The sequence below is a fragment of the Tachypleus tridentatus genome, chromosome 7 (assembly GCF_004210375.1).
Source record: "Tachypleus tridentatus isolate NWPU-2018 chromosome 7, ASM421037v1, whole genome shotgun sequence".
NCBI lineage: Eukaryota > Metazoa > Arthropoda > Merostomata > Xiphosura > Limulidae > Tachypleus > Tachypleus tridentatus.
In genome coordinates, this window is record NC_134831.1 from 52,125,226 (window position 1) to 52,147,212 (window position 21,987).

A 21,987-nucleotide genomic window follows, 5' to 3' on the forward strand; every position below is an offset into this window, starting at 1 on the left:
TGCCGAGCCGCGAGCGAATGCAACATGTCTCCGCTACACAGTCCAAACATGGTCAGTTCTGACACCAGAAAAAATACAGGCGAATCAAAAGCTGTCTATATCATTCGAAATTTGCCAAAATATATCTTTGCACCGACATCCATAATATTCAATCACTCCCATCCATTGGGGAGAAAATGCATGGTTTACTTCATTCTGTTGAGTTTTGCTGTTTAACATTTGACAATTTTCACCCGTACATTCACGTGCAAATAATTATTTGTTTTCCGTAAAACGTTTTAAAATTATCACTACAATGCCAGGAGTGGGGTTCGAACCCACGCCTTCTTACGAAGACCAGATCTTAAGTCTGGCGCCTTAACCACTCGGCCATCCTAGCGTGGAATATCAATTCTTCTTATATAAAAATCATTGTTAAAACTATATATTTTTTGTGATGACAATAATGTTTCCAATTCGTATAACAACTTTCTATAATGGATAGATCGTCAACACCCCAAACTGTCATTTCCTAGGTGAAAAATTCCAAAATAGTCTATATCTTTGTATGCTACCTGGAAAAGGTATCTTCGTATTAAACTATATCTATATTTGCCGACATACGGCGGCGAAATTCTCTAAAACTTTAAAATTATCTTTTTGTGGCACCTTGGCCTCTAAAATTATTAAAAATTATCAAGTTCAACATTTTTGTTTGTCAGTAATGCGAGGCCTCTAGAAAAGGTTCTTTTTTACCTACTCCCATGTAAACTGGTCAAAAACAGCCGAGTAACTAACCAGAAACCCCTAATTCATCCTCGTTGGTGAGCTCCGACCCCCGCCCAGAAGTACTAAAAAATCCAACGTTTTTGTACGTCAGCATGTTGGTCATATGAAAACTTGTATTTGTGCCAGTTTCCCACTTGACTGCGGTAACATGACCGCACAAGAGCCCAAAGTATGCATCTTTCGCCCAATAAGAATTTAATAAAAGAACTAAATCCGACAATGAAAAAAGTATCTGAGCGTATTGGTCCTAGGTGCAACCCTCATACGTTTCGAGTTAATGAGTCGAGAAACGAAGGAATAGTGGTCCATTGAAAATGTTTGTAAGCAAAAGAAACAATAGAAAAGTATTATGTCTCTATAAGGAGTCATGATAAATTATACAGACAAAAAAACCCTGTTTTAAGTTTATTAATTTCCTTGAGAGATAGTTTCAAAATTTATAATTTTTATAACCAATCGACCACAGACCCTATAATAAGTATTCCGCTTTTTAAATGAGGATGTATTAAACATTCTACTGGTCAACTTGCATGCAAAATGATTAGTTACGTGCACATACACACATTAAATGGTATGTTGTGACAGTATGATTGTCTAGTACATTTCTGTTAATCGTATAAATCATCTCTCGGAGGATTTGGAGGTAATAATGACATTGCTTAGAGCAGAATACCAATTCCCAAGAACACATTATTTTATGAGCTTTCTAGTAACAAATTTAAAATAATCTTTGAAACGATTGTTTTAACAAGTAATGACTTAGAAGCTATGTTACTATATACCTCTTCATAAATAAACAAAGTCTCTGTAATAATTACCTCTTTCCCAGTCTTTGCGTCTGAGGAAATGAAACATACATTTCAAAGATCTAGTTTTAATCACGTTTTTTGTTTCATTTTTTAGCTCATTGGTTTTTTTGGCTATCGTGAACACCTCTGCAATATGTCATGTTCTCAAAATTCCAATTCAAATTGTTTTCGTGATCGGGTCAGAAAAATAAACCGACAGTTTTAGTCACAATGTCTACATTCTGTTTGATATTTATATTACTACTTATATGCGTGGAGTAGTTATTAAGTTAACGCCCGAGTAGTAAAAGAGAAGTTATAGTATGATCAGATAAACATGGACAAGTTGTATACTGGCCTGTATAAGCTCTTTTTATCACTTTTTGGTCAAAACGCACATACAACACCTGTTTTGTATAAATGTGTGTGATTTTGGTATAATATTGTTTCGAAACAGATAAAAACTTTGTTCAAACAATTTCTCTGTACTTGATAACAGTGTCATGCCTCGTCAAGTTATAAGGCGTCAAATTGTCCGGCTATCCAGATATAGTATAAAGCAAATGAACATTGCCAAAACAGTAGAGTATTCTCAGAGTACTATATTAAAAGTCCTGAAACGTCATAGAACTATAGGAAAGTCCACCGATAGACTTCGCAAAACAATTACCCGAAAAGATGGTGTTTGGTTGTTGTTGTTTTCTGATCAGGTTAATACGTCAAATTCGAAAATTAGTCTTGCAACACCTAACGACAGAAATGGCATGAAGGCATTCGCTTAGGGTATTTAGAAAAGCAATGGATAGGAATACTGACCTAACGAGGTTGTTTTCAAGATGAACTATCTGTAAACCAATATTAACCAGAACTAACCGCCATCACTGTGTTACTTGAGCAAGACTGCAAGCTAACTTACAGTTATGCCACTGGTAGCATGTCATATTTTCAGAATATTTTCTGTTTTCAGCTTCTTAAAGCTGATGGTAGAGTTCAAGTTTGTTGATTACTTAGTGAACATATGAGAAAAGGGTGTCTTTCCAACAGAGAACATACAGGAAGTGGTGCAAAAAATGTTTGGTCAGCTATTCATTCTGGCGGAAAACGGTTCTTCATATCCTCCCTGAAATCTCATCGGTGCCTTCGACGGGCATCACACTGAGACTATATTTCTATGATATGCAGATTTGTAAATAACTTTGTACTTTGAGATGACAATGCTACTGCCCATACTGCGTGTATTGTGAAGAATTATTTCGACGTTAGAATGTTACTATGGCCAGCAAAATATTCAAATTTTAATCACACTGAGAACTGTTAGGCAGAATTATGTCGAAACATTGCTAACTACGACTCTAAAGCAGCTAATTTAACTGAATTGCGGCGCATTTTAGTGATAAAATGAGATAAAATCAATGTGTATTATATTAATAATCTCTTCTGCAGCATGCCATGTGGCCTTACGGAAATTATTAAAGTTCGAGGAGGTCTACACCCAAGAACATAATGTTCAGTGTGAACTGTTATAACTTGACAGATGCTATTTATAATAATATGATATAGTTTGTCATTATGTATATTTCAGCAAGATTTTGTTGTGATACGTGAAATGCTGAATTGCTCATATTTGTGTTCTAATAAATCGTTCATAATGTTCATGGAACCATTCTAATTATATAAATTACATATGTGGACATATAATATAACATGCATTTCTTGATTTGACAGTGCAAAGTGTGTTTGTATTCTATCTTAATAATAAGAATCTTATTTTTATAAAATATACAGACATTTTATCAAGACTATACCTCGTCTATCTTTTGACTGTTGTCCACAGTATTTTTAGAATTAATAAAATTAGTTTCCAATAGTATAGTTTTATTTTTGGAGCTTTTAAATGTTTCAAAGTTTAATTATGAACTATATTTTGAGGTTTATAAGCGTTGTAAGCCCTTTCGCTTACTGCTCTGCATGCCCAATGAAAAAGACGCAAATGGAACTTTATAAACGGAACAATTTTGTCTCAACAGTACAAATGATAACGTTTACCGTTTCCTATGTGACTTACTGATAGACAACAGTCTAGTGTAAAACACTTAGTTTCCCCCTTGAATAAGATTATTATCTACGTCAAGTCCGATTTTCATTGTGTTTCAAAGACATTCTTCTAAAAACGTTTTCAGGAAGATGGGAGTAATGTTTTCGTAGTGACATCATGAACTTTGATTCTCTGTCTTATGGCCGTTACAAAATTATACCAGATGTAGAAAGCATACAAGTTTTCATATTTACATAAACCTTACACAGCGAGATGATTAAAGCACTTGACTCGTAATCTCAGGGTCGCAGGTTCCAATTCCTGTCGCATCAAAAATTCTCGTCCTTCAGCCTTGAGGGCGTTATAATGTTGTTATATTTATTGGCAAAGGAGTAACCCAAGAGTTGGCGGTGGGTTGTGATGACTAGCTGCCTGTTTTTTAGTCTTACACTGCTAAAGTATGGATGGCTAGCGCAGATAGTCCTCGTGTAGCTTTGCACAAAATTCGAAAAACAAAAGTAAACATTTTTATAAAGAAATCACTCATTTAAAACATAATTTATTCGTGTGTCAAACTTATAATACTTCACTTAGTTAATTAGATGTGTCATCTGAGAATTTGCACATTATTATAGACATACATAATAAATGTAATATATATATTTGAAGTTGTAATACGTCATCATAAACAACATACGATTCGTCCAAGATAAATTATAATACCTAACATAATAGGTGTTATACGAAAGCTCTCTACACTTTAAGTGTTCTCTTTTCTATACTTTGATTTTCCCCTGAATATTTTACATTCCTTTATTATGCATGCTTTCTTCCGAAGAAGTTTCGATACAAATTTATAACAACTGTATACGCAAATCAAATTGTATTTATTTAAATATACTATTCCATTGTATTGAAAAGCCCCCCGCTAGTACAGCAGTATGTCTACGGATTTACCACGCTAAAATAAAGGGTTCGATTTCTCTCGGTGGTCTCAGCAGATAGCCCGATGTGGCTTTGCTATAAGAAAAACACACACACGCACACCATGGAAAATTCCACTCTAAGAATTGCCATAAGTGGCTTGAAAGTCTATATCGTTTAATCCGCAGATGTACCATATTTGAGTTGATATATATACCAAGAATTATAATATAATTTGGTCTGTCAATATTATTTTACGTTTCAGCAAAATGTATTTTGTTGTTGTTTTACTAAAATTCATCATTTACGTCATTCCGCTATCGGATATAGAAACAATAAAAAAAATCGTTCACCACAGTTCTTAGTTGTCTATCACGAGATAATTATCTTTGAAGAATTAAGCAGATAATTCACTTTATAAATGGGATATTGAATAAGTTGATCGAATTTTCCAGTTCATTAGTTGAATCATTCTTTAATCTTTCCTAAATCGATTTTTGCAAAAATAATAAAGAATAAAACAAGCAACACATTTGTAGTTTTAAAATAACTGTTTAAAAACCATAAATAACCCGAAAAATATCAGTTTTTATGTTTTGTTGTATTTCACACAAAGCTACTCGAGGGACATTCCTAAAGTTTGAAGTGATAGATAACATGGAAAGCAGCTGGTCAACATCATCCACTGCAAATTCTTTATCTGCGCTTTACAATGAATATTGTGATTGACCGTAGCGTTATAAAATTCTCACCGCCTTAGGGACGAGCATGTTCTTCGATTGTGCTTTGGTCTCGCAACTGTCAGATTGTGAGTCGAATGCCTTAACCACTAGACTATACTAGGCCAAAATAAAGAGTATTATAATTGAACTGCTGTAACAACACATTAAACCTTTGAAGGAATAAACGTTTTATTTATTTTTTTTAGATATTTGTGTTGTGTAATATACTTTTACAGATGCGTTGATAATAAACATAACGAAGTAGACGTATAGTTAGTTTATTTTCAAACAACTAGTGTTGAGCATACAAGTCAAATGAAACGAGAGAACAAACTTCGTATTTGTTTGTTTGTTTGTTTTTGAATTTCGCACAAAGCTACTTGAGGGCTATCTGTGCTAGCCGTCCCTAATTTAGCAGTGTAAGACTAGAGAGAAGGCAGCTAGTCATCACCATCCACCGAATTACCAACGAATAGTAAGATTGACCGTAACATTATACCGCCCCCACGGCTGAAAGGGCGAGCATGTTTGGCGCAACCGGGATGCGAACCCGCGACCCTCAGATTACGAGTCGCACGCCTTAACACGCTTGGTCATGCCGGGCCAACTTTATATTTAATACAGTAGAATGTTTGTTTGTTTTTTCTCATAATAGCAAAGCCACATTAGGCTATCTGCTGTGTTCACCGATGAAAATCGACCCCCTGATTTTAGTTTTGTAAATCCATAGACTTACCGCTGTTCCATCGGGTGACTAAACCTGTAAACATACTTTATTAACTGAATGGTTTTACTGAGTAGGTTTGTTTTTTTGTTTTTGAATTTCGCACAAAGCTACACGAGGGCTATCTGCGCTAGCCATCCCTACTTTAGCAGTGTAAGGCTAGAAAGAAGGCAACTATTCATCACCACCCACCGCCAACTCTTGGGCTACTCTTTTACTAACTAATAGTGTGACTGACCGTAACATTATAACGCCCCCACGGCTGAAAGGGCGAGCATGTTTGGTGCGAACCTCAGATTACGACTCATGTGTCTTAACCACCTGACCATGCCGGGCCCATAAGAAGGGTGCATTAACACTCGAACCTAACAGGGAAGCTTAAACTAGTTCTTACAGTAAACTGTTAAAACGTTAAAGAATAACAGGCACTTTGTTTTAACGTAAATCTATAATATATATTTTAATATATTCCGTAACTGTATCTTAGAACGGCTGGTATGGGTATTAACACTTTTATTGATAAGGAAAGAACAACGTTTCGACCTTCCAAGGTTAACCTTAAGTTGATCAAGGAAAACCGAAACTTTGTTCTCTCCTTATCAATAAAAGTGTTAATACTTATACCAGCCGTTCTGAGATACATTTTTATTTCAAGTAGGTTTTTCGTCATCAAGAATATTCCGTAATTGTTGTTGAGAATTTTGAAATTCGATAAAATGATTCAATGAATCACTGGAATTCTTCAGCATAGAAAAAATGAAGTTCCCGAAAGAAACAAAATGCCGTGAAATGTTAAGAAACAGTATTTTACCCCTAAATATATTGAAACTAAATAAAAGAAGAATGCATCTGCTCGTAAACTTTCAATAGTTGTTAATACCGTTACATGTATTGATCAAACGTAATAACGTCAAGACTTTTCCAGTCAGTAACTTCCTGAACAGTTGTTCGAAGTTATTTTCTTTATTTACAGTCATTGCTGAGATACCTATATCACAACTATGGTATATCGCGTACAAGTATATTCTCTAATACTATAGTAGGTAATAAAAAAACAGAGATCCAATCACCGCTGAAATCAGTACCAAGTCACCTTACATTATTGGTGGTTGTTGTTGGTTTGTTCAATTTCGCGCAAAACTACTCGAAGGCTATATGCACAAGCCGTCCCTAATTTAAAAGCAAATGTTAACAAAATACACCAACAACTCTTAGACTATTCTTTACCAACGAACAGTGAGAATGAATGCCACATGACAACGCTCACACGACTGTAAAGGCGAGCATATTCTGTAATGGGATTCAAGCCTACGGATTGCGAGTCGAGCGTCCTGAATAACAGCGTCACATCATGCCCATTGCAGTAGAAAACAAACGTTTTATTTCACAGAATTATCGTTTTGGGAATGGTTGTTTTGGGCTGCAGAACGTTAATCTGATGTTTCATTCTACAAGCTGGATTAATGACACGAATGATTTGTTTTGAGTTTTTGACGTGAGATTGTCGCATGTTTATTGTGGACACCTTTTAGTTAACAGCTATATTTTTTATCCGGAGTTGGAAATCCACAAATTGTTTTTGTTTCTTATCCTACTGTACTACTGAAATTATTATTTTGATAACAAGTACGTTTTTCCATGAAACTCGTATCTTCAGGCTTTACAAGAATAAAACGGACACTAAAAATGTCTTATATACTGGTAATCAGTATGAAAGATCAGCAGTAATATATATATATATGTAATATCTGACACACCACATAAACATTTCTAAGGGTTAAATGTAATTATCTGAAAGCTCTTAGATTTAAGAGTTCCCTTAAAGAGTTTTCTTGTAGACTTACATATAACTGAAAGCTTGCTTACCTTTCGTAACAGAAGCAGTTGTGACGTTTTGTCTCCAAGAGACAACACCGCGTGTTTTCGTAAATAATCTGCAGCCTACTTCCCGAGTGAGGGTATTAACCAGGGAATAAACAAGCAGTAGGTACTTTGCTGCAGGAAAGCGGGAATTGTATTGAAAATTGTTCAGTACTAAGCGTATTCTTCCTGCCCCTTCCAGATTTTATATTTAGCTTTCTGTATAATAGAAAATGCTTTTAGTTTTGATACTCTTAAATAAGTTTCTTGAAGATTGTAACTGAGTGTTTCGATGTAGAAGTGGTATTATGTAATAACTTACCATTTGTATCTCTTATTCTGGATCACGTATTCCATTTAATTCTAATTACAGAAGTACCTAATTGATCCCTCTTTTCTATATCGGAGAAATTCTGCTAATGAAGCAGCAGAAAACTGGACAATAAAGAGGAGCAATCGTCAGACGGATATATAATAAATTATAACGAGTTAATATGTTTACGGAAACAGGCTAAGCTTACTGTATGGTTGCCATCCACCTCATGTCCCTAATACACGTGTTTCTCTGCCTCAGTGTGTGTGCGTAGGTGTAAGAGTGAATTTCATGCTTTTAAACTCATAAACTCAAGACTTTACATTTATTTCAAATTTTGATATATCTTCAGACTTTCTTTATCACAATTTTGGTTATTAATAAATGGTTGTCAGTAATTTGATATCAGAGTATATGTGATTATATGCGAATGGTTTTTAAAACTGGCAAAATATTAAAGGTGTGGCGATACAGCGATTCGGTACAAGTATCATATCGTGAAGTCGTGATACGGTGCGACTCGTAATCTGAGGGTCGCGGGTTTGCATCCCGGTTGCGCCAAACATGCTCGCCATTTCAGCCGTGGGGGCGTTATAACGTTTCGTTCAATCCCACTATTCGTTGGTAAAAGAGTAGCCCAAGAGTTGGCGGTGATGACTAACTACCTTCCCTCTAGTCTTACACTGCTAAATTAGGGACGGCTAGCACAGATAGCCCTCGAGTAGCTTTGTGCGAAATTCAAAAACAAACAAACAATCGTGATACGATACATCGCTCGATACGATTTATCTATCTACAAAATACGGAAAGCTCTCAGTAAACATTATATGTATTTTGTAGATAAATGATCAAAATTTCTAATAAAGTAATTTTGGGGAAAAAATTCATGATTCAGTGAAGATATATGATTATTTAGTAGTACGTGTTGTCTTCATTTCTTGTATTCAAAAACATTAAACGCAAAATAACACAACAAATTAGCAATAACAGATATTAACTTTTTTATTTTACTTTTCTTGCCAGCTACCATTGAGATGATCAAATCCGAGAATATGAAAAACATTTTAAACTGTGAAATACTTTAATAATACAATGTTAGTAATATATATAATTTATATTACAGGCAAGACTGCCAAACTGTGAAATAAACCGTTGGTAAAACTTCTGCATCCAATTACGTATTGTATGACGGTATCATTATCTAAATACTTATCGTGTCGACTACTGAAAGTAAGGAAATTCGTCATTCTGTAGGGAGAAATGTTCATTGCCTCGTTTGTTGTTAAATTGTTGAGCAGTTGTTAGTTTTTCAATAAAAAGTATATACATCCTGTAGTTTCTAAGTTAGTTCAATAAATAATATATACATCCTGTAGTTTCTAAGCTAGTTCAATAAATAATATATACATCCTGTAGTTTCTAAGCTAGTTCAATAAATAATATATACATCCTGTAGTTTCTAAGCTAGTTCAATAAATAATATATACATCCTGTAGTTTCTAAGCTAGTTCAATAAATAATATATACATTCTACTGCTGTTTTTAATAAAATGAGTCTCACATTATTTGCACCCATACTTATCTTTACTTCTGATCTTGTCTTCAAACAGGCTGCTTCATTCAAATAATACAAATTTGTGGAAAATGAATTTTAAATGACAATTTTATTGACTAGACTATTATATTATCAACATATATAGTTAGACCATTACATCTGTGTACATGTGTGTATGTGTAAAATGTGAATTAAAGGTATAAAAAAAAACGAAGGAAAAGGAACAAAACAATCAATAAGACCAAGTTACAAAACATAATGCGGAAAGTTATGAAATACGTCGTAGGAGTTGAGGTACTTCAGGAAGTAGGATTATACAGCCTTAATCCTCAACTGTTACATAAAGCAGATAAAAGCGCACAAGACAACATATTTGCCTCTAGTGACTGTACGACTCTAGTTGTGATAATGTGCTTGTTTAGAAGGAAAGAAAAATAAAGAATTGATAAAAGATTAAAGCCACTGGATGTAAAACCAAAATAAAGTGAAAAAATTAAACTCTAAGCAACTAATGGATCATAACAGTAATAATATATTAAATGTAGAATATGGTTTTTAAACTAAAATTCTTAGTTGTTAGAAGTTGTGGGATTTAGCACTTACATCGGCCATTTTGTAATGCCCAAGCATGCAAATAGAGACTACATATTGTAGATAGAGTATCTCTGCCATTTATAAGTCCTACTTCCAGACATACCACACAATTTCAAGAGTTACAATTCCTCCTACTATAATTTATACCTTGATATTAATGTTTGTGGTGTTCTTTGTGCAGTATTTCCCTCGGTCTTATTTTCACAGTTCACATACACCAGTGGTCACTAAGAGGTTCGATTGTTTTTCGACCAAACATTAGAATGAGGAAGATGCGAGATCTAAGCGACTTTGGCCATGAAATAATTGTTGGTACCAGACTGATAATTTCACCATCTTAGAATCTGCTAACCTCTTAGGATTTTCACAGCACTACAGTCTCAAAAGTTTACAGAGAATGGTGAGAACAAAAAAACACCCAGTGAGCGACAGTTCTGTAGGAAAATACCTTGTCAGCTAAGAACAGGAATATGAGGCTACAGTGGGCATGGGATCACCAAAATTGGACGAATAAAGATTGAAAAAACGTTGCCTGGTCTGACGAATCTCGACTGTAAGGTCAGAATTTGGCGTAAACAGCATGAATCCATGGATCCATCCTGCCTTGTGTCAACGGTTCAGGCTGGTTGTGGTTGTGTAATGGTCTGGGAAATGTTTTCTTGGCACACATTAGGCCTTTTAACACCAACTGAGCATCATTAAATGCCACAGCGTACCTGAGCATCGTTGCTGACCATGTGCATCCTTTTATGGCTACGGTCTACCCGTTTTCCAATGGCTACTTCCAGCAAGATAATGCGCCATGTCACAAAGCACGCATCATCTCAGGATGGTTCCACGAACATGACAATTCCCAGATCTCAGTCCAATAAACACTTTGGGAATGAGGTGAAATGGAAGGTTTGTAACATGAATGTGTGGCCGACAAATCCCCAGGAACTGCGTGATGCCATCGAGTCAGCATGGACCAAAATCCTTAAGGGATATTTCCAGCACCTTGTTGAATCCATGCCACGAAAACTTCAGGCTGCTCTGGAAACAAAATGGGGTCTTACCCGCTATTAGAAAAGTGTACCTAATAAAATGACCATGTGTAAATATGGCTGCCATGTAGGTTTGGAAGTACTGTTTATATACATTCCTAAATAGTAAATCTATTAAATTCGTTTGGTTTTCCTACCATATAAATGTTAATATACACTCAAAAATTGTTACAGCTTGATATGCATAAAGTTAAAGGTCAGTAGGTTCTTGAAAAGAGTAAGCATTAAGTAAATATATCATTGGAACCTTCGTTGTCTCTTTTTGCATGATTCTTTATTTATTTATTCAGTTCATTCATTTGAGTTTGAAATTTTCAAATTATTTCTTAAAATAAAAGAAAATTTCATTTATTTCGAAGAATAATACAGTTGGCTATTTGGGTTGATTTATTTTAAATACTAAATTTTAATTGCATGAAGTAAAAAGTTATTAAGGCAAAAAATGTAAAGGGCCGTAGCGTACAATGTCAGAACCTTTAGATTTTTCGTACAGGACACGAGAAGAAGTTTAAACGGTTTCACTTAATCTTTTCAACCTTGGTAATAAATAAACCTAGAGCTACGAACTGCTGATATGCATGGGAGAATTTCAGATACTATAATATAAATAAGTAAGTTATATGTTTGTGTTTTAAAAATTAATATTGGTTTTGTTAGCAGTATCGACTAAGCATTTTATTTTAGGACGGCACTCATTACGTAAAGACCTTGAGTTTCCTCTATTAATAGAAAAATAGTGCAGAAAGCAATCTTTCAAATGAACTGTGAAGAGCATGAGGCAAAGACATGATTACACCTGAGATCTTCAAAGCAGTGGGACCAACAGTAAGTGAAAGGTTTAGTGGAATCATCACCAGCATATGGAAGATGAAAGATAAGGCATCTCACTTTAGAGATGTTATCCTTATCACATTTTTCAAAAACAAAGCAGACTGTGTCAATTATATGGGAATTATACTCATTTTAGTTGCTGGAAAATTCTTAGTCAGTGTCATCTTCATTAGCCTCACTAACACCATGTTTGAAGACATCTTACCAAAGGTTTCAGATCATTATGCAGCACAGTGAATAGGATATTGTTGATGAGGCAAGTCTGGGAGAAATGTATCAATCAAAAATTAAATTGTATGCTGTATTTATTATTTTAATTGGCACATTTGATAAATTCAACAGAGTAGTTTTTGGAAAATTCTTGAGAGACTAGACTATTCTAGACATCTGTCATCATCATTTAACTTTCCTATGAACATATGACAGTCAAGACACTGTTAAATGGTAACTGGTAAGACATCTTTAAAATCTCCAAAGGGATGAGACAAGAACACATGTTTGCACCAATACTTGTGAGTTTTGTTGTTGTTTCTTGCTTGCATACTGTCTTATTCCAGTATATATGTTGACTACAGAGCCTATATAAGATACTATTCAGATGGCTCAGTCTTCAATCTGAGATGGTTTGGTACTAAGACCAAAACAGTGTAAGATCTTATAAGGAAGCACTAATTTATGATGACAGTCCTTTCATGACTCACTTTCAAGATGATATTTAATGCATTGTGGATAGATTATTAAAGCTTCTCCGTTTTTTTTGTCTGACTACTAGTCTAAATGAAACTAAACTTTTTTCCAGCCCTCGCCAACATTGAATATTCATACCCCCTTCTTTTCAGATTGGCAGAACACAATTTTACGTCGTCCAGGAACTTAAATACATTGGAAGCACCATCTCCATTAGCAGTTCACTAAACAAAGAAATTTCATTTGTAATTTACAATGACAGTCCGGACATGTTAGAGTGCTGAATTTTTGAACATTATCTTTTCTGCCAAGTTAAAAATACGCAAAGCTATGGTTCTGTGATCCATTGAAACAATGACCCATGTAAAAACATTTCAAACAACTGGAGTATTTCCACGTGCATTCCATCCAACTAGTCATCGACATCCGCTAATGAAACAAAGTCACAAACAATTAAATTCTTGATAAGGCAACACCATCAGCATTGAAGTAATACTCGTGAAAGCTCACCTTATATAGATTAGTCATGTGGTCAGGATTACCAACCAACGCTTTTCAGGCAAGTCTTGACTAAGACAAGGAAGATTGACATATGTTCGTCTCAGAAAATTTTAAAAAATTTCATCGAGCAAAGCAGTTTCCCTTGGAAAGATCTCACTGGCACACTTTGGCCACAACTGCCCGAAAACTCTCTGAGAAGGACAGTCAAAACTTTCTGGAAACTAGAAGAGATCTTCGACACAACAGAAGGTTACAGTTGCTACAGCGATGGATTTTACTGCTTCTCCCTTCACTGCACATGTGTGTGTGTGTGCATCAGAAACCGATATCACCAGCCATCTGCACACTGACAGACCTGAAAGATGCGGTGAGAGGACAAAGCATGTGACATGTCATCATCACAAGTAATGGAGTACCAGAAAATTAAGAGAATGAAGTTTAAATTCAAAACACATAAAAAGAGTTAAGTGTTCATGAGTAATTGAGCTAGAAATATGAAAAATTCAAAAACTGCATGAGGAAGTTTTTAAGATTTTCATTGAATTTTTTTATCAGTGTTGGTGGCAAGTACACGTGAGCTGAAGATCTACGATGAGGAATATTCCATTCCTAATATTTGAATAACTAAGTTATATCCTACTATTTCTTTAATTAATGCTATATTGACTAACAGTAGCAATTAATTAGTTCAATATGTATATTAAAATTTGTTTATTATTGTTTTTTACTTATATACATAAAAATACTATATGATTTATGAAGGTTACTTTGCATTGCTACCTCACTATCTGTATTTATAACTAACCTAAATATCATAAGCTAGTCAAAACCTTAATATATATATTTATGTTACTAGGATTATAGCCAAGAATATAATCATTTGGTACTTTAAATACCCATATGATGAATCGTTGTAATCATTATAAGTTATTCACTAGTGGAAAAAAGGTAAGCTTAGGTAATTATAACGCTACAATCTAGGATTCGAATACCTGGCGAATAGGGGGCATACATCCTATTGTAGCCCAGCATGGCCAGGAGGTTATGGCACTCGACTCGCCGACTTCAAGTCGAGAGTTCGAGTTCTCATCCCACCAAGCATGGTCGCCTTTTTCAGCCGTGAAACGTTATAATGTGTAGCTTTGCGCAAAATTCAACAAACAAACATCACTTTGAGTTGCAAATGGCCGATCAAGGATGTTATTCCTTCTCAAACCTTTAATACTGTCTCAGACTTTTCGACTTTCATGGTTAAAGTGGTGTATGGCTGCGCCCAAGCCATTAATCACATTGAGCATATTAAAATAATTTCTTGGGCTGTTCATAAGTACCTTAATTATGATGATTTTATTCCTGAGCATAATCATTCTCTATTTTGATTAGAAAATTACTAGATACAAAGATTGGGTTCGTTATATTAAAATGATTTTGAATTCTCACCACGTCGTTACAATTCGTATCACCACCTCTGATCATTCTTTACTTTGCGTTCTATTTGTCATGTAATTTGCAGAATTGCAAAATCAAAATCGTTTTAATAACATTTATTCAACCTTCTGCAGAAGATAAGTGCATAAATACTGTGATAAAGCGACTGTCATGGTTAGATTATGTATGTACTGCATTTTACATTCTTAATATTACCCCTTTTTGCATAATTAACCACTGATTTCAAAGTTGAATCAACTTGGGAATAAAATTTCTATCTTATATGGAGGCCTCTTTAGCCATTGGTCCTTGAAAAAAAAATTAGAATGAATAGCAACATCACATTCTCCTAGGGTATGTTATAGTGCTCTTAAATTGACAAGTGATTTGAAATTGGCATGTTCTTTTATTCATGATATAATTTACTTTTTGTAGATGCCTAATTGACACAAAGAATAAATAAGTTTATAATAAATAACTAATAATGGAATCTCGTCCTTAGATATACAGACGGAGAAGACAACAATTAGATTTAAAAACCCATAGTAGTTATAACTGTAAGTATACCCTTCGGATAATCTGTTTCAGCTGATTCTTAATAACTAAAGAATATTTTACAATAAATCACAAACTGATTACCAGAGGGTATTTATATACGTCATCTGGATTTACTTAACAAAAAAAATATTTGCTTAGTGCTTAGTTAGATAAATATGAAGCATTCTGTCAATCAACAAACATGGAAACACATTTTTGCATAAAAACTTTGGTTTTAGTAAATTATAGATATTTTATAAGCACGGTAAAATAATATTTAATCAAATTTTCTTTAAAAACATTTTGAATGAAGCTTTTAAAATTAAGATACAAACCTGTGAATATTTTTTATGGGGTCCTCAATTATTGTTAGTAATTAAGATATCCAAAAAAGGAAGTTTGTGGTCTTGCTAATGTTCCATAGTAAACATTATGTCATTAGTTTTACTAAACTATTTAGATATTGAAGACACTGGGAAACTTGATTAAGATTTATTGAAGTTGTTAAATATATCAACATACCTACAATATTAAAGAGGCTTAAGGTATTGTGAGCAAGTTTCCAACTTTTGTTGTTCGCGAAACATAAAAATAAGTTTGGCACAAGACGTAACGAATTTCTCGATCTTATCATTCAACAAAAAACGAGATATTTTAGTATGTCACGGCTTTATTATTATATATCTGTTTTAATGTTGACATTTGTCTTAAGTTAAATTTATATTTAGAAATTCGCATAACTAGTCCTATTAAGTCTGTATTGCGAAATTCCTGCCTATTCATTAAAGTTGCAGAAGATTCGCGAGCGTAAGAATCAATACTTGTTTTGTATGTACATAAAAACTGGTATATCGTCAGTATTGTTGCGCAAGCTGAAGTTTCCAGTAACTCTTTTCTCGTCTATAAATGTAACCAATCCACACGAGGAGACAGTATATATTATTGGCCTGCTACAAGTGATGTACTATAAACCTCGAAAGCTAAAACTGTTATCAATACTTATTAATCACGAACTTCAGATATATTGACCAGGAACGTTTCAGATTTCTAACATTATAAGTCACTTAATTTTAGTGGATTCACATCGAATATAAGTAATTTTACAAAATTATTATATAACGTCATCGGTGGAGGAAAACTCACGAAGAACATAGAACTAGCTAGCTCCCTGTCGAAGGTCATAAACAAATTTTGTCACTAACACTTGCACACAGGAATGACGCCATCTTGCTTAGACATTTCCACAAGTCCAACTATATCAAGTTAAATGTATACAATAATAAAACTTTCAAAAATGTATTTTAAAAAAACAAATAATACATAACTAATCAAAATATAAGTATAAAACCTAAATGAAATCTAGCTGTTTAGAACTAAGTCGAGAAACATTTGCCAAGCAGTACGCACCCCTAAAGTAAATAATGGATTAAGCTTCTTTTCTATATCATGATACAGATCCATACATAGGTACAGGTTTCTTCATGTTATAACTGAACAGTGCAAAATATCTCCTTTTTATTTGTTAAAAGCATGTCATTTAGTTTCAAAGTGTAACTTCGCAACACAGGTTTGAGTATGTAAGGGAGCGTAGCTGTTCTTAAGCTTAAAAATATTAGAATGTCAAACCCCCATCGAGAAATGCTTGGAAGTTTTCAGACGCGAATGAAAGACAGGTCGAAGTTTAATTTGACCTTCTATGCCGACAATTTTTATTGTTTTCTCACAATATTATCTACAATAGCTTGTAATTTTAAACTTGTAACTACGAGCGGATCACGTAATAGCAAACCTGTAGTTCTAATTGGTGTTTTAGATGTTTGTTTTAAAAAAGGAATAAAACTCAGATAAGTTAAAATGTATTTGATAGTTGTAATTTTATTAAAATACGTTCATATTAAAGTGGTTTAACTAAATTTTGAATAAAACTCAGTAACATACACAAAAAGGGTTTAAAAATGGCATCAGTGCTATAGAGTTAAGTGAATTGTATTTATATTAACTTAAAATGAATTCGCTTATCGTGAACCCTCGATAAGATATCCAGTCTCAATATTATTTGTAAATTTGTAAAATATTTGTATATAAATCATTATTTGTAATAATCATTATTGTAAATTCTGTTATTATTTGTATATTAAAATATATTTACATTAATAACGAAACTGAGTATGAATCTTGTTGGCAAGCAACATAAATTGGATACATAATGACATTTATTTAACTTCCAAATCTAAATTACAATTTAACTCTGTTTTAAAATTGTTATACGTAACAAATAACAAAGTTAATATGTTCGAATAAGTAAATTTAGAGATTGGCACTTGATTGGAATTCTCATTATAATCCAACTCAACACTTAACTGTATTGTCTCTTCTAACCGTATATTTATATATAGTGATTCAATGTCAAAACTGGTACGATGCACATAAGTGTTAAACTTTAGCTACTGAATTTTACGAAAAACTCGAAACTGTCTTTCAAAGTATACTCATTTGTGGCAGATGTTATTTAAACGTTAACTAGAAAACCAACCCAAACATGGTTGTAAATTCCAGTTGGTTAAAGGAACATCCTTATTTACAAACCTTTAGAAACCCATAAAATATACTTGATGGTCGATTTTTCAACAATTGGTTTTCGTTAAGAATATTTTCTTTTTTAACTGTAAAAATTATGTTAGTTTTTGTCAATATAATCTTGAAGCAATTTTATAAATTTAGTATAATTATTAATTATTTCTTCTGCTTTATTCCTAGATACATCCTTATATAATGTTATCGCGGCACAGCGGAATGTCTGCGAACTCACACCGCTAGATACCGGGTTTTGATACCCGTAGTAGGCAGAGCACAGATAACCCATTGTGTGTAGTTTTGTACTTAATTCCAAATAAAGAAAACCACTACTTCTATCTGATTTATAAATAACAAAACTATTATTTTTACATAAATTCTTAAATTCTTTTACAATTAAATTTGGAAAGTGTCTATATTCATTATCATGACTGTTAAAACCAGTCAAAGCTATACCACTTATTTTAGTTCTAACATAACTAAAATATTCAGCAAACTTAATCCAAATAATGTTTCCAAAACGTATTAGATAGGGTAAAATAATCTTGACATTTAAGTTTATTAGGAATACTACCTTTTAAGGTGAGATTGTTTTTGGTTTGTTTTGAAATTTGCACTAAACTACACGAGAGTTACCTGCGCTAGCCGTCCATAATTTAGCAGGGTAAGACTAGAATAAAGGCAGCTACTTATCACCACCCACCGCCAACTCTTGGGCTACTCTTTTACCAACGAATAGTGGGATTTACCGTAACATTGTAATGTCCCCACGGTTGAAAGGACGACCATGTTTGGTACGATGGTAATTCGAACCAGCGACTTTCGGACTACGAGTCGAGTGTCCTAACCACATGGCCTTTAAAGTAAGGAGTAGACTTTTGTTTCTCTACATCATTCAAAACACATTGAAAATTAATTATGATATTATCATGATTTCCCAAAAAGAATTGTTCTCGAACTGCCACCTTAATCTGTTTAACTTAACTAATGGCTAAATTATTTGTGATAGAAGGAAAAAAAAGGATCTACCACTTGTAGAGCGATAAGTCTTCGGATTTACAACGCTACAATCGGCGATTCGATTCCCCTCGATGGACTCAGCAGATTTCCCGATATGGCTTTGTTATAAGAAAAAAAAATCATGTAGGAAAAAAAAGAGGAGACTTACCTTGAAAGAAGAGACTATAGATAGAAATGTTGAGAACTCCTTTTGAAGGAAAGAGCACCGAAGAAAATGTCTTTTTTTGTATCCTTCATGTTGCATTGATTACAGATCAAATTATTTGAATTCAGATACTGTGTTTTACAATGTAATTAAAAATATTTATAAAAATGTATATTTCTTAGGATTGTTGACTAGGATTGTTTGATTCTTGTTATAAATATTTCCTTCAATGAATCAATGTATTTGATATAAAATTATCTCAAATAAACGTACCGATGTGGAAAACAGACAAATCTATTTCTGCACAATAATTGCATAAAGAGATACATTGGACATTGTTACTTTATGTATATTGGCGGTGAGAGAGAAGATTAACAGCCAAGTACTGCCATTGAGTATGGTAAAAGATACTGAAGAAACAGACTATGGTTTTCATAATGCATATTAAATTAAAAGCAACTGGTTTGTTAATGAAGTATAGAAATTAAAAGTGACTGTGAGTTTTCGAAATTGTATCAAGTACAAACAACAGCTACTTACTGGTCAGACGCTTAAAAGTTTTAATTAGAAAATACTCATTTGAGGTATTAGTAAATAAGCAAGTCAGAGGGCACATAGATACCAAAAATGTTACAAATGTTGTTAAAATGGTTTTACAAAACCTAAGTTGAAAAATGTGTCATGCAGTATGCTATAAACAAAATGGCATACTTATAGTGCCTTAATGTATGTCTAGGTTTGTTAACACAATAGTTGTTTTGTTTGTTTAAAACACATATGGGGAATTCTATGACTGGATAATCCGACACTATATTGTCGAAATTTAGATGCAAAATGGCATCATCATTGAATGGATACTTTCATCAATCACTGATACAAAATGTTTAATATCTGTTTCAAGGCTTGTTTACATCATATACAAACAATTACCACTTACTGATCAGACGTTTAAAAGTTCCACATAGAAAGGACTGAGTTGAGAGATCCTATGATCTAATTGAAATTCTATTGCAATTTTTGGGTTTAATATACTCTTCAAAAAAAGAAACGCAAAAGACAAAATATGAGACAAATTGTTAACAAGTTTATTCCAGGTAGTTCTGTATGACATGTGTGAAACTTTGCACATTCACTGCTAATTATCCAAAGTCTGCAAAGGCGAAGTCCACGCTCACTAGGTGATGTTTAACGTCACTCAACGTCAATAAAGAGTATGCCCCCCGTGAGCATCAATAACTGCTTGGCATCTCCTGCCCATGGAAGCGATGAGATGACGAATCACATCCTTTGGAATGGCTGTCCACTCAGCCTGCAAAGCTGCTGCAAGCTGAGGTAGAATCTGCGGTTGAGGTTGTCGCCGTCGCTGACGACGGTCCAACTCGTCCCAAAGATGTTCGATGGGGTTTAAATCTGGTGATCTGGAGGGCCAGGGAAGAACGTTGATGATGTGGTGTCTCAAGAAGACAGTGGTGAGTCGGGCTGTGTGAGAACGAGCGTTGTCATGTTGAAAAACGTCGTTGACGTTCACCATGATGGGTTGCACATGGAGCCTAATAATCTCGTAGACGGTTGCGTACGGTCTGATCTGAAATCCTACGCAGCCCTGGTATGGTTGAGGCAGTAGACGTCGCAGTGGTGGTCCTATCCCGAAGGTGACGTAACCGGATGTAGCGATCTTGTGCGGGCGTGGTCACACGAGGTCTGCCAGATCGTGGACGGTCACGAGTTGATCCATGTTGTTGGTGACGATTCCATAGCCTTGTGATTGTGCTTGGGTGGACATTCACAGCTCTGGCAACATCTGATCGAGATTCGTCTGCTTCCAAGCGACCAATGGCGTTGTTGCGTTGTGCTTCAGTCAGTCTTGGCGTAACTCTATTGCGTGTCGGTGGCTTAACACTGAGCTATGGAAACCGAGAACCCGTCACTTTTATAGGGATTTTGCACATGTTGCACTTGCAGAATATGCAGATCTCTCAAACAAATTTATTGGACACGCATGCGTTTTGGCGAAAAATCCGATGTTTTCCTCCGTTTTCAAAGTGCACAACGTTTATTGTCATTTTGGTCTGACAATCAGTGCCTTAACACGTGTAACATCACATACTGTGAGCTTGTAACGTTATTACATATATTTCTCTTTAAAATAACAAAAATATCCATTTTGCGTTTATTGTTTTGAAGAGTATATTTAGGATTCAGAAAACACATCTGCAATGTGACGCTGTAGTCTGAAATTCCTGAAAAATGTTGATTGTATTACTGTTGTATTATTAATGTAATGGTTCAATGACATACAAGTTTAGTTTTAACAAGTTTGAGCAGTTTACAATTACAAATATTTTAATTTTATCTTTAGGCGGAGTAACTATGTGTTTCATATTAGATTCATCTATTAGGTTACAGTGCTTTTTATAAAATAGTTGCTTCTATGGTGTATGCCATTATGTTGTTTCATGACGTCGCAAAAAAATTAGGATTTAATTAACAATTTTATACAAAAAAGCTATTAGTATCAGTGAAAATCATTATTATAAAATATCTTTATTAAACAACAGAACAAACCTTTCTACTGTTACACTTCTTACATTATGTAACATGTTTCAATTCAGATTTGTAGTTTTTAGTTATTTAACAATGATTTTGGTTAGGTTTTGTTGCTTTTCTCAGATTCAGCGATGTGAAAAATTTGCGTTGTAACAATGACTTAATAAAAAGTGCCCATTTATACTTGAAAATTATAAACCTACATCAAAAATTCAGTTAAGCAAAATCCGAATTTTAATTTTTCCATACAGTCTTTTTCAGATGCTAATGCAAGTATATTCAGATGATTTTAAGCCCTAAAATACATTTTTAAAACAAACGATACGAGGAAGTATATTTATTTTTTTGAAAAAAAAGTTTTGTAACCAATGAGAGAAGTTTAAGTTTAAGT

At 34.0% G+C, this 21,987-nt stretch overlaps 1 non-coding gene across 1 annotated transcript; it reads right to left on the bottom strand.

Moving 5' to 3' along the window:
* Nucleotides 1-296: 296 nt before the first annotated feature.
* Nucleotides 297-379, bottom strand: TRNAL-UAA (transfer RNA leucine (anticodon UAA)). Its single transcript has one exon. It is a non-coding gene; the product is annotated as a tRNA-Leu (tRNA).
* Between the last annotated feature and the right edge of the window lie 21,608 nt (nucleotides 380-21,987).